We start from the raw sequence: 13,211 nt of genomic DNA on the forward strand, positions 1-13,211 counted from the left end.
CATCTTCGAATGCTCCCGGACACAATAGGCACAATTCTGTGAATCGTCTTTCGTACGTGGTAATATCAAATCCTTGGGTTCGTAACCCTCTAAGTTCTGTCTTGAGCTTATTGACCTCGGTTCTGGGACGGTACTTCTCGTTCATCAAGTGCTTGAATGCTGACCACGGTAGTGCGTACGCATCGTCTTGTCCCACTTGCTCTAGATAGGTATTCCACCATGTTAACGCAGAACCTGTGAAGGTATGCGTAGCGTACTTCACTTTGTCCTCTTCAGTACACTTACTTATGGCAAACACCGATTCAACCTTCTCGGTCCACCGTTTCAATCCGATCGGTCCTTCGGTTCCATCAAATTCCAAAGGTTTGCAGGCAGTGAATTCTTTGTAGGTGCATCCTACACGATTTCCTGTACTGCTAGATCCAAGGTTATTGTTGGTATGTAGCGCAGCCTGTACTGCGGCTATGTTTGAAGCTAGAAAAGTACGGAATTCCTCTTCATTCATATTCACGGTGTGTCGAGTAGTCGGTGCCATTTCCTTCAAAATAGTTAAATGGAACAAGTTAATCATACAGAATATTAAGAGTAGTTAATAGTATTTCGTAGCATAATATGAACTCATTTATAAAAGCTTTTTCTTCATATTAGCGTTTTATAAGTTTAAATTCGGGTAGTACCTACCCGTTAAGTTCATACTTAGTAGCTAATATACAATTCAACTACTACAATTCTATATGAAAAACTGATTATAATAATATTTCGCGTTCAAACTTTTATACAATATTTTACAAACTTACAATACCGCTTATTTTACATAAAGCATGAAATATAGCACACAATAACTTTGATACAAGATAGTTGTGAAGATAATTCTAGCTAGTACACAAGTCGTTCAGCAAAGGCAATAAAGACACGTAGTTCATACGTCCAGAAACAAGTCATGCATTCTGGTTTTACTAGGACTACTTCCCATCCTTGGTCTTGTGCAACATAACCGTTATGGCCGTTGATAAGACAGCGTGTTGTAACGTCGTCAAAGGGACGAGGGTTACGTAATGTCCAACAGTCCCGTAATAATCTAAAAACCTCATTTCTTACCCCAATTACCGACTCCGTCACTTGTGGAAACGTTTTGTTTAATAGTTGTAGCCCGATATTCTTGTTCTCACTTTGGTGAGAAGCGAACATTACTAATCCGTAAGCATAACATGCTTCTTTATGTTGAATGTTAGCCGCTTTTTCTAAATCACGAAGTCCAATATTCGGATATATTGAGTCAAAATAATTTCTTAACCCGTTGCGTAAAATAGCATTTGGGTTCCCCGCAATATATGCGTCAAAGTAAACACATCGTAACTTATGGGTTTCCCAATGTGATATCCCCCATCTTTCAAACGAAAGTCTCTTATAAACCAAGACATTCTTGGAACGTTCTTCGAATGTCTTACAAACTGATCTCGCCTTAAATAGTTGTGCCGAAGAATTCTGACCGACTTTAGACAAGATTTCATCAATCATGTCTCCGGGTAGGTCTCTTAAAATATTGGGTTGTCTATCCATTTTGTGTTTTTATACTGTAAAATAGACAAGAGTTAGATTCATAAAAAAAATACTTATTAATACAAGCAATTTTTACATATATCATAAAGCATAAGCACACTATATTAAATATATTACACCACACGAATACAACTATCTTATTCCGACTCGCTTGTTTCTTCTTCTTCGGTTTTGGTTCGTTTTGCCAAGTTTCTAGGGATATATGATATTCCCCTAATACGAGCCGTCGTTATCCACATTGGTTTAGAAAAACCTGGTGGTTTAGAGGTTCCCGGGTCATTGTTACAACTTAAGGACTTCGGGGGTTGACGATACATATAAAGTTCATCGGGGTTGGAATTAGATTTCTCTATTTTTATGCCCTTTCCCTTATTATTTTATTTTGCCTTTTTAAATTCAGTTGGGGTAATTTCTATAACATCATCGGAATTCTCGTCAGAATCCGATTCATCGGAGAATTGGTAATCCTCTCAATATTTTGCTTCCTTAGCGGAAACACCATTGACCATAATTAACCTTGATCGATTGGTTGGGGATTTTATTTTACTTAACCGTTTTATTATTTCCCCCACCGGTTCTACTTCTTCATCCGGTTTCGATTCTTCTTCCGGTTCCGATTCTTCTTCCGGTTCCGACTCTTCTTCTGGTTCCTCTTCGGGAACTTGTGAATCAGTCCACGAATCATTCCAATTTACATTTGACTCTTCATTATTATTAGGTGAGTCAATGGGACTTGTTCTAGAGGTAGACATCTATCACATAATATCAAACGCGTTAAGAGATTAATATATCACATAATATTCACATGTTAAAAATATATAGTTTCCAACAACATTTGTTAAGCAATCATTTTTCAAGTAAACACGGTCGAAGTCCAGACTCACTAATGCATCCTAAAAAACTCTATAAGACACACTAATGCAAAATTCTGGTTCTCTAAGACCAACGCTCGGATACCAACTGAAATGTCCCGTTCTTATTGATTAAAAACGTTCCATATTAATTGATTTCGTTGCGAGGTTTTGACCTCTATATGAGACGTTTTTCAAAGACTGCATTCATTTTTAAAACAAACCATAACCTTTATTTCATAAATAAAGGTTTAAAAAGCTTTACGTAGATTATCAAATAATGATAATCTAAAATATCCTGTTTACACACGACCATTACATAATGGTTTACAATACAAATATGTTACATCGAAATCAGTTTCTTGAATGCAGTTTTTACACAATATCATACAAACATGGACTCCAAATCTTGTCCTTATTTTAGTATGCAACAGCGGAAGCTCTTAATATTCACCTGAGAATAAACATGCTTTAAACGTCAACAAAAATGTTGGTGAGTTATAGGTTTAACCTATATATATCAAATCGTAACAATAGACCACAAGATTTCATATTTCAATACACATCCCATACATAGAGATAAAAATCATTCATATGGTGAACACCTGGTAACCAACATTAACAAGATGCATATATAAGAATATCCCCATCATTCCGGGACACCCTTCGGATATGATATAAATTTCGAAGTACTAAAGCATCCGGTACTTTGGATGGAGTTTGTTAGGCCCAATAGATCTATCTTTAGGATTCGCGTCAATTAGGGTGTCTGTTCCCTAATTCTTAGATTACCAGACTTAATAAAAAGGGGCATATTCGATTTCGATAATTCAACCATAGAATGTAGTTTCACGTACTTGTGTCTATTTTGTAAATCATTTATAAAACCTGCATGTATTCTCATCCCAAAAATATTAGATTTTAAAAGTGGGACTATAACTCACTTTCACAGATTTTTACTTCGTCGGGAAGTAAGACTTGGCCACTGGTTGATTCTCGAACCTATAACAATATATACATATATATCCAAGTATGTTCAAGATATATTTAAATATATTTACAACACTTTTAATATATTTTGATGTTTTAAGTTTATTAAGTCAGCTGTCCTCGTTAGTAACCTACAACTAGTTGTCCACAGTTAGATGTACAGAAATAAATCGATAAATATTATCTTGAATCAATCCACGACCCAGTGTATACGTATCTCAGTATTGATCACAACTCAAACTATATATATTTTGGAATCAACCTCAACCCTGTATAGCTAACTCCAACATTCACATATAGAGTGTCTATGGTTGTTCCGAAATATATATAGATGTGTCGACATGATAGGTCGAAACATTGTATACGTGTCTATGGTATCTCAAGATTACATAATATACAATACAAGTTGATTAAGTTATGGTTGGAATAGATTTGTTACCAATTTTCACGTAGCTAAAATGAGAAAAATTATCCAATCTTGTTTTACCCATAACTTCTTCATTTTAAATCCGTTTTGAGTGAATCAAATTGCTATGGTTTCATATTGAACTCTATTTTATGAATCTAAACAGAAAAAGTATAGGTTTATAGTCAGAAAAATAAGTTACAAGTCGTTTTTGTAAAGGTAGTCATTTCAGTCGAAAGAACGACGTCTAGATGACCATTTTAGAAAACATACTTTCACTTTGAGTTTAACCATAATTTTTGGATATAGTTTCATGTTCATAATAAAAATCATTTTCTCAGAATAACAACTTTTAAATCAAAGTTTATCATAGTTTTTAATTAACTAACCCAAAACAGCCCGCGGTGTTACTACGACGGCGTAAATCCGGTTTTACGGTGTTTTTCGTGTTTCCAGGTTTTAAATCATTAAGTTAGCATATCATATAGATATAGAACATGTGTTTAGTTGATTTTAAAATTCAAGTTAGAAGGATTAACTTTTGTTTGCGAACAAGTTTAGAATTAACTAAACTATGTTCTAGTGATTACAAGTTTAAACCTTCGAATAAGATAGCTTTATATGTATGAATCGAATGATGTTATGAACATCATTACTACCTTAAGTTCCTTGGATAAACCTACTGGAAAAGAGAAAAATAGATCTAGCTTCAATGGATCCTTGGATGGCTCGAAGTTCTTGAAGCAAAATCATGACACGAAAACAAGTTCAAGTAAGATCATCACTTGAAATAAGATTGTTATAGTTATAGAAATTGAACCAAAGTTTGAATATGATTATTACATTGTATTAGAATGATAACCTACTGTAAGAAACAAAGATTTCTTGAGGTTGGATGATCACCTTACAAGATTGGAAGTGAGCTAGCAAACTTGAAAGTATTCTTGATTTATTAAACTAGAACTTTTGGAATTTATGAAGAACACTTAGAACTTGAAGATAGAACTTGAGAGAGATCAATTATATGAAGAAAATTGAAGAATGAAAGTGTTTTTAGGTGTTTTTGGTCGTTGGTGTATGGATTAGATATAAAGGATATGTAATTTTGTTTTCATGTAAATAAGTCATGAATGATTACTCATATTTTTGTAATTTTATGAGATATTTCATGCTAGTTGCCAAATGATGGTTCCCACATGTGTTAGGTGACTCACATGGGCTGCTAAGAGCTGATCATTGAAGTGTATATACCAATAGTACATACATCTAAAAGCTGTGTATTGTACGAGTACGAATACGGGTGCATACGAGTAGAATTGTTGATGAAACTGAACGAGGATGTAATTGTAAGCATTTTTGTTAAGTAGAAGTATTTTGATAAGTGTCTTGAAGTCTTTCAAAAGTGTATGAATACATATTAAAACACTACATGTATATACATTTTAACTGAGTCGTTAAGTCATCGTTAGTCGTTACATGTAAGTGTTGTTTTGAAACCTTTAGGTTAACGATCTTGTTAAATGTTGTTAACCCAATGTTTATAATATCAAATGAGATTTTAAATTATTATATTATCATGATATTATCATGTATGAATATCTCTTAATATGATATATATACATTAAATGTCTTTACAACGATAATCGTTACATATATGTCTCGTTTAAAAATCATTAAGTTAGTAGTCTTGTTTTTACATATGTAGTTCATTGTTAATATACTTAATGATATGTTTAATTATCATAGTATTATGTTAACTATATATATATCCATATATATGTCATCATATAGTTTTTACAAGTTTTAACGTTCGTGAATCACCGGTCAACTTGGGTGGTCAATTGTCTATATGAAACATATTTCAATTAATCAAGTCTTAACAAGTTTGATTGCTTAACATATTGGAAACATTTAGTCATGTAAATATCAATCTCAATTAATATATATAAACATGGAAAAGTTCGGGTCACTACACTTTTTACATGTTGTCGTTCTGCTTCAGTGTGATCAATAGAAGAAGCACCACTTTGATTATCAATAGGAACATATATATGTAGTAGTGATCAGTGGCAACATCTTGGTGTGTTGATACACCAACATTAAAAAAATATTACACTTGGATTACAAAGCTTGCAACAAAAAATCAGTATTTACGTTACTATTATTCAGTATAACATTAAATTAGAAAACCTAAACCGTACCGTTATAAGAGAAAGTGTGCTTAGAACAGTTACCATACCTGATGATAATTAAAATTTATAATACTCCGTATGAAAACAAAGGGATTATTACCGTAAATCAAATCTTGATAAATCATATCTCGTAATTCTTGTAGCAGCCTAGCAGGCTGTAAGATTGAATGGGTTGAAAAAGACATTCCAGATTACTAACAATATGATCAACGGAAGAATTTGTCTGATCGCTAGCTGGAAAAAACGAAATTAGAGGACAAATATAAAGTCCTGTTAAAAATAAAAACTAAATAGGATTTATAATTACATGTTACCTGCATGTTAAAAAGATGAAAAACTGTTAGAAACGGGCACAATGGGCACACCAAAGACACCATTCTGGAAATCAAATACAGCAATGGCATCTCTTTCAACTCCATCTTGATATGACAAAGGAAAAGTTGATGTAGAAGCAAGAGAAAATTTTAGTACAACAAATTGCAAAATAAATAACGATCATGACAAATTTGCAAAAAAATGGCTTACCCACCTTTTTCCTTCATGACCATTATACAAAGGAGCTACATCAATAATAAAAAAACATAAGAATAAAGTACATAAATGGTACAGAAGAAGTAAATTAAAATTTTAGTATGCTAGAAAACAACACAAATAACAGAAAAATATAGAAAAGAAATACATTACCGTTAATAGGAAAGAACACCAACTGCAAAATGAAGCACATAAGCTAAATTATGAATATAAACAAATCAGGCTCAGCCGTGTGTATAAAATCAGGCAAGAAAACATGAGTTGTCATGGCTGCAACCCGTAAAGTGCTACGCTAATACACTTAGCCTCTAGTATTCCATTGGCTTCATTCGGTTTCAGATCGTCAATCATAACTGTTGGTTTCAAGATGTGTTAATAGACAAATTAACTATTTGGCTACTGTGAATGTAAAAATATAACTTGTTATGTATTGATGTGGAAGGCATAATTGTTATGAGTCAAACAGTTATACAACAAAAATTATGAAAGGCATGAATCTACGTATGTGTCGCTAGTAGTAAATAGCATTTATACAACAAAAATTACAACTGTAACTTAAGAGCTGCAACTTAATAATCAATACAAACATAAATATCAAACCCCCATATAAACCTTCAGAAACAGTTAACCAAACAAAATAGAAACTGCATAGCTAGACTTGAGATAAGTAACAAATCAATCAATATAATTAACCATCAGCACATAAAATTAAGAACTATATGAACTAAAATAAGCACCAATCAACAGATGAATCGAAAGTAGCCAAAAAAAATAAAATGAAACCCTAACCTTTCAGACTCATCGATTGCTTCAGCCGGCCAATATGTTCTTCTTCATTACCGATCATGAAAGTGTAAGGATATAGCGCAAAGCTCCATCAATCACCTGAAACCCTAATTTGTACTATATACATGCATCGATATAATCGTTGTCAGCCACAAATATTGTTAGTCAAACATGTAACAAAAATCAAATCGATTTAAAGTGACAAACACCCCCAATCATTTATACTTACCTTTTGTTTTGTCCGTAAATGGTGCTGGTAGCAGCAACGGTGAAAGCGATAGCAGACGATGGTGGTTACAGCGAGACGGACGACCAAGAATTAGGGTGAGACATATCCTAGATTGGTGATGAAGAGGGAGTAGAAGAAATAGCAGCACAATCGCCAGATGCTTCTGGAGAGATAAGGGTTTGGTGAATGGGAAAGAGATGAGGAGTTGTGATAAATATCTGAAAAGTAAAAAAGATGAATATGCCCTTTATCAATTAAAAATTGATGTGAATAGTAAAAATGCACTTTCTATTGAATATATTTATATTTATAATTATAATTATAATTATAATATAATATAATAATAATAATAATAATAATAATAATAATAATAATAATAATAATAATAATAATAATAATAATAATAATAATTAAAGCAGGAGACTCAGGTTCCCAATTGTCGCTCGGGGGGCTTGTCACACAGGTTTCACTCGCTCTGGGGACCCAATGTGATTGTATTAGGAAAATTTCCTCTGCGAACAAATAACAACAACAACAACAACAACAACAACAACAACAACAACAATAATAATAATAATAATAATAATAATAATAATAATAATAATAATAATAATAATAATAATAATAATAATAATAGTAATAGTAATAGTAATAGTAATTAAAAAAAACGGGCCAACCGACAACAACAAACCAAACGAATAAAACTAGACCACATAGGCACAAACCTACAAAATAACAAATCAAGCAACACCAACCAAACAATCGAACATAACCACATACAAAACAAACATACTACATAAACAAGCGAAGAATCAAGGAATATCAAACTTATCGCAATCAAAGAAGCTTTCGTTCTTAATCGATAACGCCTTATTGAATTTACCTTCAACTTGTTCGAAACTCAATGGTTTCTCGAATCTATAGGGGAATGAAAAAACCATCCCATCTTATAAACTGACCTCGAGATCATCAACACCAGCCACAGAGACTTAAGGATCAACCCAGAATCATCATCTTCGTCACCCAACAAAAAGATCTGTTAATATCCTTAGCTTTTTCTTGAGCTTCTTGTGACGATCCGGAAATTTCCGACCAAATTTAAACTTCATTCTTATATGATTTCGACACGATAAGCAAAGTCTATTAAACTGAATCTCAAAATTTTTAAACTGTTTGATATATTCAATTTACCTTCGACTGATTTCGACGATTCACGAACATATGATTGTAAGTAAATATGTATATATATATATATATGTACATATAAATATAAAAATAGGTATATATACAATGATTTGGAATTATAGAATGCAGTTTAATCATCTGAATTAAATAAGTAAAATAATATAATTAAGTTATTACTAAAATGAATCTATATATATAAAAATATATGATTTTCGTACATAATTATTATATGTATAATGTATATGCATTAAAATGAATAAGAAATTAATACTCAATAAAAGTTACTACATAATGGATATTATATAGCTATATTACATAATTAATAAAATTTAATATCAATATATAAAATTTAATTATAAATATAAGTTGTTATAATAATATTATTATTACTTTCAATACTAATACCAATACTAGTGTTATTAATATTATTATTTTTAAATATATAATATATAGATATAATTATGATATATATAAATTATTATAGTATTATTATTACTCATATTATTATTATTATTATTATTATTATTATTATTATTATTATTATTATTATTATTATTATTATAATTAGTATTATTATTATCATTAATAATATTATTAATATCAATTTTATAGTTATTATTATCATTAATAACATAATTACTAAATATTATTTTTATTTAAAAATTATTATTATTACTTTATCATTTTAGTATTAGTAGTATTATTTTGTGATTAGTATTATTAACATTATTATTATTAATTCTATTATTATTATTATTATTATTATTATTAATATATTAATGTATTATTATTATTATTATTAATTATTAATGTTAATTAATTAAATATAGAATATACAATCTGAATCAAATTTTCATCACGAGCTAATCCTATTTTCTTTCTTCAATATTCATTTTTGTCTGCTAACATCCAAATAAGCGACCACTTTTTCATTCTTAAACAAAATCAGTTAGAAGCCTTAATCGACTTATTATTTTTTTATTTAATTTATGTACGAACGAATTTTCTTCTGTCCATAAATCTTGTGATAAAACAAGGAGTGTCACTAAAATATGACTTCATCCAATCAACATTACATCCACACTATCAATTATCAAATTTTACAAGCTTTAAGTGTCGAATTTAACAAAAATTGGGTATGAACTCAGCTTCCCGCCCTGTTCTTGGAGTCAAATCACTTTAGCTCGATTTTGTAATGAATTTTAAAATCCTTAATTGAAGTTATGTTTGAAATCCATCATTGAAACTATCTGCAAAGTTTCAAAGCTTAAATCATTCTATCGAGTTTTAATTTTGGGAGTCAAAGTCGATCTTCAAAAAGTCAAACGTTATATTCTTGGAGAAATTAGAGTTCAAATCGATATTTTAGGTTCAATTAACGATTTCAACAGTTTCTAGGAATGAAATGCAAGTTACTTCATGTTATAATTTTTGTCTAAAACACTCTTAAATTTGAAAATCAATTACGAGTTCATATACGTTTTTTTTACAGGTCTGTTCAATTTTTTTTGAAGTTTTGTTTCCTGTTAAAACAAACAATCAACGCAGGTTGTTTATGATTCAAACTTATGACATAATTCCAATCTTGTATTAATTATGATCACTATTTAAATGGGTCGATTTTAGATTGATTTTGATAGAGAAGAAGGTGAATAACAGAAACGATATATATTTAAATTAGGATAGAATACAATCAGAAAAACAAGCACAGCCGATTGGTTTAGTGAGTGTTCGGGTATTCGAGTGGTTGCGGGTTCAATCCTGGCTTGGGGCAGTTTTCCTTTTTAAAGAGTTTCTTAAGGTAGTTTTCATTTTTTTTTTTTTAATTTTGATATTGTTATTATTATTCTTATTATTGTTATTATTATATTATTATTCATTTATTATAATTATTACAAGTATTATAAGTATTAGTAGTATTATTATTATTATTAGCATAATTATAAGTAGTGTAATTATTATTATTATTATTATTATTATTAATCTTATATGTATTAATGTAATTATTATTGTTAAGATTATCATTTAGGTAGTATTATTATAGTTATCTTAGCAAGATTAATAAATGTGGTATTAATAAAATTCATAGAATTATTATTGTTATCATTAACTAAGGTATTAATATTATCATTGTTAATATTGTTGATATGATTATGATTAGTAGTAAATTTTTATTATAAAGTATTATTACTATCATTATTACTAAAAGTATCATTATTTTAAACCTATAATTGTATTAAAATTAGTATGATCATTATTATTATTGTTAAAATTTTTAAGTATCGTTATCATTACTACCAATAACATTATAGTTAACATTTTTATAATTATTATTAACATCACTATCATTAATAGAATTATTAACATTATTATCTTTACTAGTAATAATAAGTATTATAATAATTATCATTTTTACCACTATTAATATTACTTTGATATTATTATAACTACTATTATTAATATACAAATGATATATATATTAATATATATATATATATATATATATATATATATATATATATATATATATATATATATATATATATATATATATATATATATTTAATACATATAACATAACGAAAATCAATATTTTTATATAACAAAATGAATATATGAAATATATATATTATTAATATAAAAAGAATAACTAATAAATTCATATATACACATATATATGTATATATATATATATATATATATATATATATATATATATATATATATATATATATATATATGTTTTAATACAAATATAAATGGTGCGATTACAAATATATGTTTTAATACAAATATAAATGTTATAGGTTCGTGAATCCGAGGCCAACCCTACATTTGTTAAATGTCGTCATATGTATTTTTACTACAAAATACAGTATGGTGAGTTTCATTTGCTCCCTTTTTAAATGCTTTTGCAATATATATTTTTGGGATTGAGAATACATGCGCTGCTTTTATAAATGTTTTATGAAATAGACACAAGTAATCGAAACTACATTCTATGGTTGAATTGTTATAACGGATATCACCCTTGTTGAACTTGGTAGCCTAAGAATTGGTGTTTATTATAATTGCCACCAATTGACGCGAATCCTAAAGATAGATCTATGGGCCTTGACAAGCCCCGGTCAGAGAATTTAAACTGCTTTAGTACTTCGATGTTTATATGTTTGGGGATATTCTAGATGCATTTTGTTAATGTCGGTTACCAGGTGTTCAATCCATATGAATGATTTTTATACAGATGCATGATATTTATGAGAAATGAAATGAAAATCTTGTGGTCTATTAAATTAATGGAAATGATTGTTTATGATAAACTGATGAACTCACCAACCTTTTGTTTGACACTTGAAAGTATGTTTATTCTCAGGTTTGAAAGAAATCTTCCGCTGTGCATTTGCTCATATTAGAGATATTACTTGGAGTCATTCATGACATATTTCAAAAGACGTTGCATTCGAGTCGATGAGTTCATCAAGATTATTATTAAGTCAATTATAGTTGGATATATTATGAAATGGTATGCATGACATCATCTTTCGATGTAATGAAAGATTGTCTTTTCAAAAATGAATGCAATGTTTGTAAAATGTATCATATAGAGGTCAAGTACCTCGCGATGTAACCAAATGTAATGTATTCATCCAGGTGGATTAGGACGGGTCGTTATACTTCTTCCTTGACTTACTAGGTTCAACATTAGCCGTGTTAGACCAAATACCCGACGCCTCCTTCAATTTAGCTTTATTACTCTAGATGTTGCCTCACGCCACCTTACAAACATCATCACAATCCTTACCAGAACATGGACACGCTTTTACTCGAGATCCGAAACAAATATAATGATTTTTCTATAAGGATTTTTACAATAATAAGGATTTTTTCTAACGACAATCTTTGGGGATTTCGTTAACATGTTTACAATACTTGTAAATTTTCAGTAATCGTCGTCTAAAAACCAACATAACCGCTACGTAGAAGGTTTTTAAGTGTATTACCGACTACCTAAAATGATGTCGTTAAAAAAGTCCTAACAATAATAAAACATTCTAATAATAATTTATATTAAATTAATAACAATAACAATAATAATTGGTATTCCCACTTTTATCATTTATTTTGTGATCAACACATAATTAATTAGTTATTTTTCCATTTCAAAATTAAATTTATTATTTAATTGATGATATGAAATTGAAAAACAAAGCCTTTAAAAGTACAATCAGTTAAAAAGTCTTACACCCTTTTAAAATCTTACACACTTTTATAAGTAGAAACCATCATAAGATGGTATATTGACTAGCGTTGTGATATCCTTGCAATATCTATTAGTGAAGAAAATAATTAAAAACGATTATATTGGAATGATCTTAGCAATAGTCATAAATGATTATATCACTTTTAATCATGACATCTTTTTTCACGGATAAAATTACGCTAACAATCCTTGTAGTATGCACAAATTATGCACCCAGTCC

Source organism: Rutidosis leptorrhynchoides, chromosome 2 (assembly GCF_046630445.1).
Source record: "Rutidosis leptorrhynchoides isolate AG116_Rl617_1_P2 chromosome 2, CSIRO_AGI_Rlap_v1, whole genome shotgun sequence".
NCBI lineage: Eukaryota > Viridiplantae > Streptophyta > Magnoliopsida > Asterales > Asteraceae > Rutidosis > Rutidosis leptorrhynchoides.